Below are 16349 nucleotides of genomic sequence, written 5' to 3'. Positions count from 1 at the left end.
TGATTTGAATAAGAATGTCCCTGATAGACTCATATATGGCAGTGCTTGGTCACCACTTAGTGAACCTGTTTGGGGAGAATTAGAATGTGTGGCCTTGGAGGAGGCATGTCACTGGGTTTGGCATTGAGGTTTCAGAATCCCACACCAGGCCCAGTTGCTCTCCTTCTTTGGCTGCTCCCTGGGAATCGGGATGTAAAGCTCTTAGCTACTGGCCCAGAATCATGCTTATCTGCTTCCCAGAGCAGTGATAGTGAACTAACCATCTGAAACTGTAAGCAAGCTCCCAGTTAAATTCTTCCTCTTACAAGAGTTGCCTTACTCAATGTGTTTCCTCAGAGACACATAACAATATGTAAGACAACAGCCCATAGTGAACAGATTTTATCCACACAAAGGAGAGAGTGGGAACAAGAAATAGAGCCTGACCATGAACCCTCAAAATCTGCCCCCAGAGACAAACTAACTCCAGAAAACATGCCAATCTGAAAATTCCATAAACTTCCTAAACAGCACCACTAACTTGAGCCAAAGGGTTTAAATACATGAGCCCATGGGGACATTTCTCCCTTGGATCACACCAGTTCAGATCTAACCAGGATAGAAAGAATGATAATTAGGGATGCTTTTATGACTGCAATAAGTATTTGTTCTATGTGTTGTAAGAAGTAAGGATATGATTTAAATGTTTGGAAAGGCAGTTCTCTATTGTAGAGTCATTTGAAATACATCTCTTCCTAAAGGCTAAATCAGGTAAGAGCAAAGAGAAAAGATATGAATGTAAGAAAAACCACTGAGTCTTTCTTAAACATACATATTGCTCGATGGATTAAGAGTGACAGGCAAGGAGAGAAGAGCTGACTGTGGTGATATTGTGTTTCCCAATATATTGTGCACCCTAATAAACTTATCTGGCATCAGAGAACAGAACAGCCACTAGACAGACATAGAGGTCAGAAAATGGTGGCACACACGCCTTTAATCCTATCACTTGGAAGGCAGAGATCGGTGTGTATCTCTGTGAGTTCAGTTCCACACTAGGAACAGAGCCAGGTGTGGTCGCATATACTTTTAATTCCAGCACTTGAGATCTCATATCTTGCCTGGGAAAGTCACATGCCTTTAGTCCCAGGAAGTGATGGCAGGAAGCAGAAAGTTATATAAGGCATGAAGACTGGGAACTAAAGGTCTTTTTAAGCCTTTAGGCTTTTAGCAGAAATTCAGCTGAGATCCATTTGGATGAGGACTCAGAGGCGTCCAGTCTGAGGAAACAGGATCAGCTGAGAAGATGATGAGGTGAGGTGGCTGTGGCTTGTTCTTTTTTTCTGATCATTCAGTGTTCACCCCAATACCTGGCTCTGGGTTTGTTTTTATTAATAAGACCTTTTAAGAATCATGCTACAGCAGACTCTTGGCAAAATTGAGGAGGAAAGGGATCAGTTGAATAAAGGCTATGCTCACAATGTCTATGTATAAGTTATCAAAAGTTACAAAAATTGTTTTACTACTATGTTCGTGTAGCATAATACTAGTAGTTGGTTTTCCCTAGTATCTTTGACCTAGGGTATGATAGTGAACCAACCATCTGAAACTGTAAGCAAGCTCCTAGCTAAATTCTCCCTTTTATAAGCGTTGCCTTAGTCAGTGTATCTCTCAGAGACATACAATATATAAGACAGCAACCCATAGTGAACAGATTTCATCGACACAAATGAGAATTTACTACCTTATCAATGCCAGGTATCAATTCCACTCCATGGGGTGGGTCTTAAATCCAATTGAAACCCTGTTTTTTTACTCCCATAACATGTGCTCATACTATTGCACCAATATATCTTTTAGGCATGTCTCTGTTGTAGGCCACAGGGTTTGTAACTGGGTGATATGGATGTTTGCTTTTTCTTCCAGTAGAATGCAAAGTACATTCTATGACCAATTGTCTGTAGGGATGAAGCTTCAAGTTAGGCAACAGCACATCTTTTCAATGTTTGATGAAACAAATTAGTTTCATCATCTTCAGACATGGAGAAATGGATGAGATCTACATGAACAGCCTGGTCATGAGTGGGAACAATGAAGAGCGACGGTCGAGGGAAAGAGAGTGGGAGATCCTAGCTGGATCAAGAAAAGAGAGGGAGAACAACGAATAGGAGACCATGGTAAATGAAGACCACATGAGAAGGGGAGGAAGCAGAGAGCTAGGGAGGCCCACGGAGATCCACAAAGATACCGCCAGAAAAGACTGCTGGCAATGGACGAGAGACGGCAGGAACTGACCTACCCCGGTGATGGGATGGCCAGACACCCTGTTAGTTGTGCCATAAACCCCATCCAAGGAAGGTCTGAGGAATCTGGATGCAGACATCCATGGCTGGGCCCCTGGTGGAGCACTGGGAGTCTAATTAGTGAGAAAGAAGAGGGTTTATATGAGCGAGAATTGTTGAAGCCAGGGTTGGATAAAGCACAGGGACAAATAGCCAAATGAATGGAAGCACAGGATCTATGAACCAAAGGCTGAGGGGCCCCCAACTGCATCAGGCCCCCTGAACGGGTGAGACAGTCATTTGGCTTGATCTGTTTGGGAGGCAGCCGTGTGTTGGTGCCGGGTCCTGGGCTTGTTGCATGAGTTGGCTGTTTGAATCCTGGGACATATGCAGGGACACTTGGCTCGGTCTGGGAGGGGGGACTGGTCCTGGCTGGACTGAGTCTACCAGGTCGATCCCGGTCCTCAGGGGAGACCTTGATCTGGAGGAGGTGGGAATGGGGGGTGGGATGGGGGGAGGGGGAGGGGGGCGAGAGTGGGAGAACAGGGGAATCTGTGGCTATTATGTTGAACTAAATGATGTTGTAAAATAAATTTACTTAAAATAAAAAAAAAAAGAAATATGAACTTACCATAAAGTTACAGAAAATAACCAGTACTGCCTTGGCAATAGCCTGTGATGTTTTGGGTATAAGGTCCATGGCATCTCTTTGGACAATGTCTCAACAAGATGCATCCCTTTCCTTACAATGGAGATTTTACTTAGTGGCATAAGATATCAAATTGGGGTACTGTTTACCCCATTATATGATGACTCTATTTAAACCCCTTATATATATTATAGGACGTTTTCTTAAACTTTTTGCTTTATTTTGCTACGCATTGAGTATAAATACTGCTATGGTTTAGTTGCCATATGAACTTGGGAGAGTGGGACCTGAAAATGACTAAAGTCCCATGTAAAAGCCAACTTTGGTCAGAGCACCAGACAATTTATACTCTGAGGATTCAGAAGAGTCATCTGAGTATAGTGTTCGATCACAATGACAAGACACATGAGGCAAGAACATGTTTTTCCATAGAGGCATGTAAGCAAACAATAGCCAGGAGTAATGAGTAATTTAAAGTCAAGTCACTCCTATCCACTCTACCTGGGAAGGAAAGCGCATTCGAAGAACAACTCATTTATGGAGAAACAGTAATTACAAGATTCTTCTCTTGCTTACTTTGAGTTTTCTCACAAGGTCTCAGTAATCTCCTCACACAGCTTCGTTCATGGACCTTCTTTCCAAAAGTTGTTATTATTTTTTTTAGCATTGATGGGTTATCATCATCTAAACAATCTGTGTGAGATGTCAAAACAACAAGAAAAAAAGCAATCCCAAAATTTCCAGCTATTCATCATGATTAATGACTAAAGAAGAAGTGCTCATTGCGTTGGCTTTACCACCCTGCACTGCAGTCACGTATTGATTTACTGTGATGAACCTCATAAAGATATTCAAATGTCATGTCCCACGATAACTAGAAATGCTGAAGAATATAGTCAATACAGGAGACTGCATTTCACAAAGACAGAGTGTTTCACTCTTTAAAATTAAGTATTCAGCAAAGGCATGAAGGTCCATCAGATTGATTTACCTCAATCCTGACTGGCCTGTGAAAAGAGTATAGGATTCAGGGAAATTAAGATTTACCTATTGTGGTTAGAACTAATGTAGGAGAGTCTATCCTACATATACCATACATGATAAAACTACTTAGCAAGTTCCTCATCTACTGGAAAGTGCATACTCTCGTAGATCTTGTAAGTGTCTGTAATCATTTTACAATTGAAAGAAAGAAAAAATATACCAGTTTTTGAATGGATTCTTGTGGTATTCATCACTGTCTATTCAGAATATTTAAAGGGCTGAATCTAATAAAACAATATTGGGAAACCAGATTTGTTTAATTGTTACTATAATCAAATTTATTTATTATAGTTTTGCTAAGATATATATAGCTTCTCAGAGAGAAAATGCAAAATATTTGATACTGTGAAAGCACATATTCTTAGCTGAATATAGTTATATAAATTTATTGAATAAATAGCCCAGACTGACAGTTATATTTAATGAATAGCTATGAGTCCTAAGAAATATGTTATAGATGGTGCATACTAAAATAGTCTGTGCAGAATCAGGTAATGTCCACCACCCAAGTAGAGTTAATAAATTTTGGATGAAGAACACACCACATATATTTATATTAATATCCCAGTAGTCAGTGTGATAAAAAACAAAATCTAAATTCGAGTAAGAAAAATTGAAAGAAATGCCTATTATATTGCTCATGTTGAGTGATAAGCAGGCATTAGCAAATCTTTTGTAGTGCATGTCTTGTATAGCAGTTATTTCTGTTGCAAATCTGTGAAGTGTCAAGTGCAAGATTCTCTTAAAAATTGTTGAAGATATTAAAGTATTAACTTCAGACCTGAAGGTAGACAGATCACAGTCAATTGTGTGGTCCTTGTAGAAGCAATAACTGTCTTATCCTTTATGGATTGATTGATTAAACATCAAGTTCACAGTTTCCCTCTCCTCCTCTCCTTCCATTCCCTTCCATCAACTCCCCTCTGGCCCCACCCGAATCCACTCCTCCTCTGTTTCTGTTTAGAAAAGGGTAGGCCTCCCATGGGTATCAACAAAGCATGGTATATCAAATTGTAGTAAAACTAAGCACCTCTTCTTGTATTAAGAAAGAGCAACGCAATCCAATGTGAGGAATAGGTTTTCAAGAGCCAGCCAAAACATTAGGGACAGCCTCTGCTGCCATTATTATGAGCAAATAGACCAAGCTACACAATTGTCACACATATGTGGAGGCCTTAGGTCGATTTCATGAAGGCTTCCTGATTGTTGGTCCAGACACTTTGAGTTACTACAAGCCAGATCAACCATTTAAGTGGGTTTTTCATGATGGTCCTTGACACCTAAGGCTCCTACAAACCTTCCTCCTTCTCTTCAGCAGGGTTCCTCCAGTTTGGCCTAATGTTTGGCTGTGGTGTCTCTGTATCTGTTTCCATCAGCTACTAGATAAAGTCTCTCTGATGACAATTTGGGTAGTCACCAATCTGATCACAAGAGATGGCCAGTTCAGGCTATATATTCTCTATTGTGAGGAGTCTCACCATAGAAGAGCATGATGATTTGTTACAATTTTCTGTTGTACTGGAATTAGTGAAACTGCCAATGCAGTCCTTATGACACCGGAATAAAAAACCATCGTATTCCTCTATGACAGATTCTGATGAGGGATAAAGCATCCTGTAATTGCCTAACAGTACTTTCAGTTCATGTCTATGTTTACTACTCTAGGTAGGCCTAAATATCCTTTTTAAAATAACGTTCATACTAATTCTACTCTAGTGTTATCATATCAAACATGTAACATCTTAATATTCAATGTATATTTACCCATGCTTAATTAAACTTTGCTTCTCAGAGTAAAGGATCAGGACCTACAGATAGAGTCAAAAATTCTAGTTCTAGAGCAAAATCTTATGTTGATTTGGGACCTACAATAGAGTGTTTTCTGAATGTTAATCAACTTTCTTACTTGTAAGAATCCACAAGTTACCATGAACAGAAAGGAAATAAAAGTAGACAAAAACATTCAGAAAAAAAAAACCAACAACATCTATTCATTATTTAAGACTTAATAAAACATAAGTATGAAAGGAGAATGTAAAGATATGGGAAATACATACTTAAAACTTATTTCCTCCTATAATCTGCATCAGAAGTTGTTAGAACATTTAACAAATTAGCCTATTTTTAGACCTTAGATGTTAAGTATCAATTTAAAATGGATGAAAGATGTAAGAAAAAAAAAAGCTATAAAAGTCTATAAGAATAAGTGGGAAATACTATGTCCTTCAGTTTTATGATGTTTTAATTTCCACACAAAATCTAGAGTCCATCATAAAAGTTTTGTTTTATTAAAGTTAAAATTTCTATTTGGTCAGATGTTATTACAAAATGTATTTCAGGGCATATACCAACACATACAGCTTCTTAGCCATGTATATATATATACATATATACTTAGCCATAGCACATTAATTTCTTCCTATTTGAAATCAATGCCTACATAAAATACACACAAAATTTTCAGTAAAATTAAAATGTGTAATGCTTTTCAATTACTTTGTCAGATTTGTAATTTGAAACATGAGCATATATATATATATATATATATATATATATATATATCCTTTTAATTTGAATGGAAGAGATTTGAAGCCACTTTAGTATCATATATATATATATATATAATGACTCTATCAAAATATTTTATTTTAATATATATTAAAATAAAAGCATTCATTGTTTTCCGATTTTGAGGCTGTTTTTTACTATTTGTGAATGTTCCATTATGATGGGATTCTTTTTATGGATCATTAACCCTCTTCCAGAATGATGTTTCACAACTAATCAATACTAGATGAATGTGGCACTGCCTCTCCATTCAGAATTATATGACTAGAATCATTGTTGACAGAAATAATTGACTATCACCTTTTGACACCTGAAGGTAAGCAATCAAAATATTCATCCATAAAATAGTTTCATTTCTGAAAAATAATGGATAAAATTATTACTTCTTGCAGCTGAATAATACATCAAATTCTATAAGGAATTAATATACATTTCTTTGGTATATGTGTGATTGCATTGCCATTAATAGTATATCTTTTTATTGCCAACAGCCAAGAAATTGAAGCATCATTGACTTTCATGTTTGTTATAAGAACTAAAAGAAGTCTTTTAATTTTCTTTTCTAGGGTTTTCAGAAATTAACCAGCAATAAACAGGAGAGGCAAAGACATGGAAAGTTATTTGAAGTATACAGGCAAAAAATATAGGACAGTGGGTACACAATAACCTAGTGAGGTTTACGTGCTTTTATATTTTTCACAAGAGAGGGAGGAATTTAGTCATGTAGAAAGGAAGAAAACGTCCAGTAGCAATGAAAGGCATAAGGCACGTCTATGAAGAGGATAATGTCCTGCCTTTGAGGTGACTGAGGAACCACGAAGCCTGGTGATAGTTTCTGACAGTCTGCTCAGTTGTCTTCAAAGTCTAGAGTCTTTGTTTTTCAGTATCAGCTTGCTCGATGAAACTCAACCTGTAGAGTCAACAGAATTTTGTTTCTCTTTCTCAAATCCATTCCCTAGCCTGATAAGGGATCATCTCATAGGAAAATGAGAGGATCTCCAGCCCTCAGTCCAAACCTGTCTGTGTGACATGTAGCCATTAGATGTGGAGAAATTTCACTTTCCTGTAAAATTACATGTGTCTATAGCAAATGTATTAGGGAAATGTTAGTTAACATGTACTTTACACACACACACACACACACACACACACACACACAAAATGCCAGGTATATAAGGTTGGAGCTCCATTCATTATTCATCTTTCAATATTCTCAGGTGGAGATGAGGTACTCATTCAGGCACTGCTTCTTTTAGTTAAAAAATAGACATGTACATATTTTATGTGCTGTTGAATGCTCAGGTGGGGCCATGAGATTCATTCAGAAACATGCATGTTAGCTTCCAGAATAAATGTGAATTTTTAAAAAAGGCTATTAACATTACTACAGAGCAAATATTTTCACAGTATTTAAATTTGTGTGTGTGTGTGTGCGCGCGCGTGCGTGCGTGTGTGTGTGTGTGTGTGTGTGTGTGTGTGTGTGTGTGTGTGTAACTTTGTGCAGGTAGGTAGACCTGTAAATAGCACAGATGTCAACATTGGGTACCTTACTGAATCATTCTCACTTTATTTTTGAAGCAAATTTTCCTCTAAACCTGAAGCTCAATGATTCATCCATTTTCACACTCACTGAAATAGGATTACAGGACTGTTCTATATGTGAACTGGGGACCACACTCAGGTCCACATACATATTCAGCAAACACTTTGCTGAATGAGCTCTTATATTATTTTAATAATGTTATTATCTTCATGGTTGCTTTTATTGTTGTCAAATTACAGTACATAACCAGCATAACACATACTATGAACCAAAAACATGTTCAGTAAATTCCATACTAAGCTAGACATTTCCCTATATAAATTCACTTGGTTCTGTGAGAATAAAACCTCTATTGTCTTCAGTACTATTGTCACAGTCAAATAACAGCTAGATAATTAATTATGGGAGAGGAGTGAAGTACTTGACTATTGTAGTAATACAGCACAGATATTTTTCAGCACCTCAACTAGGGTAATACATTTCATTTAACACACACACACACACACACACATCACATAACACACTTTACATTTAAAATGTTTCTGTATAAACATTTCAGAATGTTATGCTTACCAATAACATTTTCCTCATCCCTTTTTATATTTAGCACCATTCCTGCAATTTCAATGTCAAGAAATATTCAAGATAAACCAAATTCTTGTGCTAGCATATTCCAATGATGGCTTCTAACATTGCTCATTAGCCACTGAGTAAATGGCATTAAAACCCTTTATAAAGTACTGAAACTGAGAAAACTGTTCATTGTAGCAAGAACTAATTAGCTAACTGTAGCAAACATATGGATCAAAATCGATCAACATGAGAGTATTTCTCATATGTGCCATATAAAACTTTTTGTGCCAATACTGTTACAGAATTACATTGGTTGTAAGTGAATCCTGAAGATTCTCCCCACAAAAGGAGACGTATAGAACAGCATTCTTAGAATAAGAAAACGTTATCATTTACCCACATTCCTCACATGAACAAAAATTGTTACAGGTACAAAGTGGTTGTTAGAATGGTCAAGAAATATTTTGCTATTAGTTCGGCTTTTATGGTTTCACAAAAATTACTTATCTAAATTGCATATGTATTTGAAATCCCTAAGATTTTGGCTTCTTATAAGTAGGAACTATAATTTCTTGTTTTATATGCCTAAAATATCAGCCTACCCAGAACAATGTGTTTAATGCCACTAAATATTTTGTAATCATTTCTTAATATTTACCTTGTTTGTACAATTTATATTTTGAAGTGCATAACTTATGCTAGCATGGTTTACTATAGTGATACAAGCTGTATATTTTAATTTCCAACATTTTTGTAAGACATTTCAATAACAATTTTTAATCACAATGAAAATTGTGAGCTGCTTTCAAATCAAAGCATTTTTTTCATTCTAAATTTTTGAAGATTCTGGTTCCTCTTAAACTTTTCTTTTTAGTTCCTTGAGTATTCATACCTGTTTTGAGTTTCAATCATTATAGCACGATTTAGCTCATTTCTCTTTTAATATTCTGCTATGGGTTTACATACCTTCATAAGTAATTTCTTTAGCACCATATGGCAATCTGCATGGTCTGCTATCATCATGACTACTCTGGCTTTCATTGGTTCTTGTTCATTGTTAATACTCCAGTAAACAACTAAAATTTCAACATCCAGCAACAATTCTTTGAAGTAGTAAATTATTTGTTTATATTATTGTTTAATAAGGTATGAGTCAGACCTTCTTAGGGGAGAGGATATTGGAAAGTGTAAAATAGAGAGGGCCAGTTGAACACTAACAAGGATGCATTTGTACTGCTCTGAAGCATTAGTCTAATTGTCTTTATCAATAAAACTCAGGAATCAGCTATCAGGTTAAAAACCTGAGAGATCGGAGAAGCAGGCAAGCAGCCAACAGTGACTTCTTACTTCTTCCCTTCCTTCATCTAAAAGGGACAAGATCCTCTCTCCTCTCTGCCTTATCACTTTCTGTATCCTCTCTGTACACACCTCTAGACCTCTATGGTTAACTAGTGGCTGACTTCACCCTCTGATGCCAAGCAAGCTTTTTTTTTTTTTTTTTTTGGTTTTTCGAGACAGGGTTTCTCTGTGTAGCTTTGCGCCTTTCCTGGGACTCGCTTTGTAGCCCAGGCTGGCCTTGAACTCACAGAGATCACCTGGCTCTGCCTCCCAAGTGCTGGGACTAAAGGTGTGCGCCACCACCGCCCGGCGCCAAGCGAGCTTTGTTTGTCAGAACACAAACAAAATATCACACAACATTTTGCCCCTTTGTCTAAATAAAAAGTGAAGGTTTTAAATAACATAGAAAGACTATATACAATAAGTACAATTACTATATACAAATATATATAGGCAAGAATTACATTAACAGTGTCTGATTCACATCATTTGTCAAATTCAGAGAAAATATTCCATTATCGATCCTGTCTTGGTGAGTCCAAGGTGTGGTACCTAATTTAATTTCTATCCTAACTTGCGTTACCAATCCAAAACTATCTTTTTATGTCTCTCAACCTTATACATGATACACTTCTTCTGTGAGTTTCTTTTTTGAATTTGTTAACAAGGAAAACTATAACTATCTATTCTTCAACTCCATCAGAGACCTGAGAAGGATAGAATATCACAGTAAACAGGAAGTGCAGAGCAAATAATTTCCAAAACTAAGAAATGACAGGTGTCTGGCTGTGTGGACAGTCACCCAAGGTTCCCCTGTAACATTGAGATATCCATCTTTAGCCTGCAGGCTTAGAATATCTGACAGATTTTTCTGTGAAACAGAATTTTTGAAGGACTGTCCCACCTTGTCTTGGCAAGGGTTGGCATTCACTTTCCTTTGTGTCCTTGTCCAATTTGCACAGCATACTGTCAGCAGTTGAGGCAAGGGTGCATTCTTGCCCCAAGGCTAACTTTTGCCACAAAGAATGTGAATTTCACTTGTAAGTTTTTGATGTCCATTATCTTCTCTAAAGTAGATTGGTGCTGCCAGGAACAGAGATGCCTCATTGTCATAAAAAAAAGACGCCTTATGTTATTAAAACATCTTAAATACCATATTCTGTATATCTCAGAAGTGTTTAAAGACCATCTGTCTATCTAAAATATATGTTTGACCATGAAAATATACCTAACATAACTACAAGTTTGATTGTAATAGGTAACTAACTACTGCTAACCTGCCTTTCTTTATTATCCTAAAATAGTTTGTAATAATAACTTTCAGGACAAGAAATTTACATTTAATTGTTAAATGAATGGCATAGGTACAGTACCTTGAACAAGAGTAGAAATGTATGTACAGCATGTTCTAACAAAAATAACCTTAAACTTGTATCAATATTCAAAAATGTATATTAATGTAAAATATTTAGGATGAGTAGTTTGTTTTGGTTTAAAAGCAAATTCAAGACTCTACCCTTTTATTATATTTCTATATTCCTCCCCTCCTTTTTCCTTTTAGAATGAGATCCCTGAATCTAATCTCCTTTGTTCAGTTTTTTTCCTGACCATTACCAATAACAACTTATTACCAACCCCCCAAATGATGACAAATATTCATAAAATACTGAATGACCCAAATTTGCCCACCCAACCTCTTGGGAATGTGGGTGTCATGTTCTTAAAATTACTTTCTGCATCATTAGGGGACCTTGAACAAATTTGGGATAATTGTCAAATCCTAGGAGAGCTAGCCATATTATTTGTTGTCCAGACTATGTAATGGGAATATGCAGGGTTATCTCAAGTCCTGACTAGAGTAGTCTGTGAGACTTGACCATCTCAGCTAGCCACCTTCAAACTGTCCTGAGCAGTTTGTAGTCCAAAGCCAATCTTTGGGTGCTGTTTGGAAACTTTTTGGCATTACCATAATCCCAGTGGAATTGTCATTGTGGGGCTCCATCCTCCTTTTAGAGACTGCAATGTCACTCACTGTTAGGCATGGTCATGGTTCACTACAGAAAACTTAAACATTTTGAATATCATATGCAGCAGATCTCAAAAAGTTTAAAGGACCATTGCTGCGGCCTGAGGCCCGTGCAGCTGGAGCATGAAATCTGGCCAAGGACACCGTGGTTAAATAGCACTCTAGACACCCAGTTTCATCAGGGGAGCAGCTCTCTTTATTCGTACAAACATGGGCTCATATACCCCGCTAACAGCAGGGGTCAAGGAATGGTTACTCTGTATCTGTAGGCAAGCTGGACACTGTTTTCCAAACAGGAAAAACCACAGGGGAACTGATGCCCAACACTCTCCGGAACCCAACTGCACAATTTTCACACAAACAATTTAACTGGGACAGGACAAAAAAGGGCATTTAAGATTAAGGCAGTAAACTTACTGCTGCCAACATGTCTTCCCTTTTTATTTTTTAAAAGGAACACATGGGCTAGAATAGCCTGTGGAAGATCAGATAGCCCCTGCCTTAGATCACCTGTTGCAATCCCCAAACTTACCCGTCATAGGGAGCTGCCCTTATGCCCCCTGCCTTAGGTCACATGAGGACCACAGGAGTTGCCCATCTCTGGGTACTATCTGTCCAACATTTGTAACCACACTTGTGCAGATTCAGAGGGTGACATGGCCAGAAGGGGTTGCTTGGTTACCTGTCGGTGTCGAGTGAACTGGTGTTGCCATCGGCATAGTAGAAATAACCCAATTCCCATACCGCCTGCACAGATTAATAAGAGGGAAACAGACCCTGCCCATTCTAGTAATCCACCCAGTAGCTGTAGACATTAATTACCATCAGGTCTTCTCATTTACAGGAACAACTCTAGTTTCATTAATCCTTACAATAGCATGTGCTAACTGAATTGTATAGTTATAAATGTTCCATTCCAAGGCCCTCACAACAAGCATTCAATTCTGCAACCTTGGCCAATGCATTAAAAGCTGCATGAGGGGTTATACAAACGTCTGACATTCCATAAGCACATAACATATGTTGGCGTATCCACAACATATCTATTTGTTCTTGTAACAGTGCTGCTTGCTGATTGAGCATCAGAATTCCAAATTGTAATTGTCCATTCAATGTTCGCTGAATATCCAAGGCACCAGCCACCCTCTCAGATAATGTGTTGATAATGGCAGCCTGTTGAACAGTCTGAGATAAGGCAAGCTCAGCAGCTGTAGCAGCAACAGCAGATGCAGCCACATCTGCAACAATTGCAGCAGTAAGGCCAAAGTCTCTCCCTGTCCTCTTCAGTTGCATCGGAAACTGATCAGAAGGACTCTTCAGAGACATCGCTGTAAATGCAGGTATTCTCACTATCACTGTGCATGGGACCAATTTGCACTCCAGCAATTATTGAAGCTACAATTTAGAATTGAACAGTTTAGTAGTCCCTCCCCTCCCACATCACCATTCAAACAACAAAAAGGGAAGGGAGCACTTGGAGATCCACAGCATGGGACATGCTAGAACTACCTACAAAGTCTGCCAAAGAAGTATTACTCAGGACTAGGCAATCATGAAAACTGCCTTTCAGATTCAAGGAGATATCATTGCTATTATTCTTTCCAGCTGTACTATTTTTCTCAAAACAAAGAGCATTTTTTTAACTGCAAAGTAATATTTACAAAACCTTCTTGGAGTTTTATATTGCCGCCAGCCGTACCAATTGTCCAATTAGAAGAAAATACAGTAGGAAAAAGAGGGCTATCAATACTCACAGGCAGTGACACAGGTGGATTTCTTACTAAACTCCATAACAGCTCAGCTTCTCCCTGAGGCATCATCTTTTAAAGTTAAAGGAACATGCTTCTGGACCACGTGGCCAGCTTGATTCTGAGTTTCAATGTTTCATGCCACACACATACCCCTTTTTTTTGTCCTATATCTGTCCTCTGATTCTTTTTCCTCCCCTATCCAATGAGGATTTCTTGGTGGGGGGTCTAGACAACAGAGGCGCAGAAGGTGCTGACTGTGCTTTCGTTTTGCATGATGCAATTTCTGTTGTAGTTCCTCTATCTCTTTTTGTAGCTGCTCTTCCTCCTCTACTAAATCTGAGACAAAGGCAAGACCATCGTCTTCTTCCACATCCATTAAATCTTTCACAAATATCCTTATATACTCTTTACAGGGGACCTCGACCTTTTCCTTTTCGCCTTTCAAAGATTCATTCATCTCCGCCTCCTGAGCGGTAGCAAATGCTTGCTCGCACTGTGAAAGTTGCTCTTTCACTTTATCAGTCAGAAGAGCATCTTTCACAAGTCTCCATAGAGAAAATGTAGCTGTAGGAAATTTATCTGCACCCTTCTCTTGCAACATCTTTTGTAAATCTCCTTTTACTTGTTTCCAATCTGGAATATTCAAACCTCCTCCTGTCAGAAACCAAGGACTTGCTTCAGCTCTGGTGTCCACAAATGTGAGTGCGGTGCTATACTTAATTCCTGTTCCTTGCTTACTTAATTCCTGTTCCTCAGTGGCCAGCTGAGCTTTTGCTGTAGAATTACCCATGGTACGGACCAATGCTTCAATCCTCCACCCCTCCTTTTAGGGTGAGCCTCATTCACTTATCCCTCTTTCTAGGTTCCGGTGGTGACCTCCACTTGCTGCAGCCCACGCAGCTGGAGCACGAAATCTGGCCAGGGACAGCGAGGTTAAACAGCACTCTAGACATCCAGCTCTCTTTATTTGTACCAACATGGGTTTATATACCTCTCTAACAGCAGGGGTCAAGGAATGGTTACTCTGTATCTGTAGGCAAGCTGGACACTGTTTTCCAAACAGGAAAAAACACAGGGGAACTGATGCCCAGCACCCTCCGGAACCCAACTGCACATTTTTCACACAAACAACTTAACTGGGACAGGACAAAAAATGGCATTTAAAATTAAGGCAGCAAACTTACTGCTGCCAACAGACCATAATTTGTTACGTACATTCAGAGTACAAAAACTTAATTCCTAGTTACCTGATACAGACTCAAACACAAAATCATGTACAGGAAGCTAGATGAAGCCTTTTTTCAATAATTAATACTCTATATGACCATTAATATAATGACAAAAAAGTTTAATATATATATATATATTATAAATTTTGAGATAATACTTGTATTTAAGAAAAGTATTAAAGAATCAAAATAAAACTAAAGAATTATAATAAGTGGCAATATAATAGTCACTTAATTTTGGTTTTTCTTCTGGGTAGCTCTTCTGACATGAGACAGAGATCTTGGATTTTCTTTTAACAAGCATGTTTCAGTTTAGAAAAGGAGAGGGCCACATTCTAACAACAAAGCCAGCTCCACTTTTTAATTGAACTGAGACTACAGAAAGACCATTTGCATTATGTGTCTGTAGAGAACAAAAGAAACACACATTTGGGAAGATCTGTGAAATTTTATCCTGTTGGAAACAGGCCAAATCCTTTTTCTTTGAGACATTTTCTCTGGATGATCTTTCTTTTTCTTCAGATGTCTCAATTGTCCAGTGGTCTTCAGATTACTTAGCTGGATGCCTTCATTCTCCTGGAAAGACAAAAATAAAAGCCTGCCCCAACACTAACATGGAGGAGATTCCCTTTTGGCAAGAATATCTGATCAAATGAAAAGCATTTATTAGTCTTATAAGTTGGTTTAGATTGAATGGTCACACTGTTAGATGAACTATCACCTCTTCTAATGAAGAGGTCTCTCTTGTTCAAATTTCATCTTTATAATATTTGCTTTATGGTTCCTCCTGAAATTTTTGTTTCATCTTCTAAAGATGTTCTATTACCTACAGCAGTGTTTTTTTTTTTTTTTTTTTTTTTTTTTTTTTTTTTTTTTTTTTTTTTTTTTTTAACAAAAGATATTAAGTTCTTCAATTACTCTGGACAGGAGTTTCCCCAATGGTAACAGGGAATGACTGAACCAAATTGACAGGGGGCCTGTGTATTAGCATTCAGACCTGCCCCTTGGGAACCAGGCCAATAAGAGGGCAAGACTTTGGCCCAGCCAGGGTCCTGACAAAGTCCCCTTTAAGATAAAAGCCCTCCCTTTCTCTCTCTCTCTCTCTCTCTCTCTCTCTCTCTCTCTCTCTCTCTCTCTCTCTCTCTCTCTCTGTCTCCCCATGAGGTCCTATCTTTACCTCTGATCTCTCTCCTTTTCCCCTCTCTTTCTGTCTCCCTTCCTGTCTTCTTTCCTCTCTCTTTCCACAAGGTCACTCTGTAGCTAGAGTTTTCCTGCCTTGCCCACAGTCAGGACAAATCTTTGTCACCCGCCAGTCCCACAGCCGCTCAGACCCAACCAAGTAAACACAAAGACTTCTATTGGTTACA

The sequence above is a fragment of the Peromyscus leucopus genome, chromosome 11, assembly GCF_004664715.2.
Source record: "Peromyscus leucopus breed LL Stock chromosome 11, UCI_PerLeu_2.1, whole genome shotgun sequence".
Classification (NCBI taxonomy): domain Eukaryota; kingdom Metazoa; phylum Chordata; class Mammalia; order Rodentia; family Cricetidae; genus Peromyscus; species Peromyscus leucopus.
Note: the sequence above shows the minus strand (reverse complement) of the source record.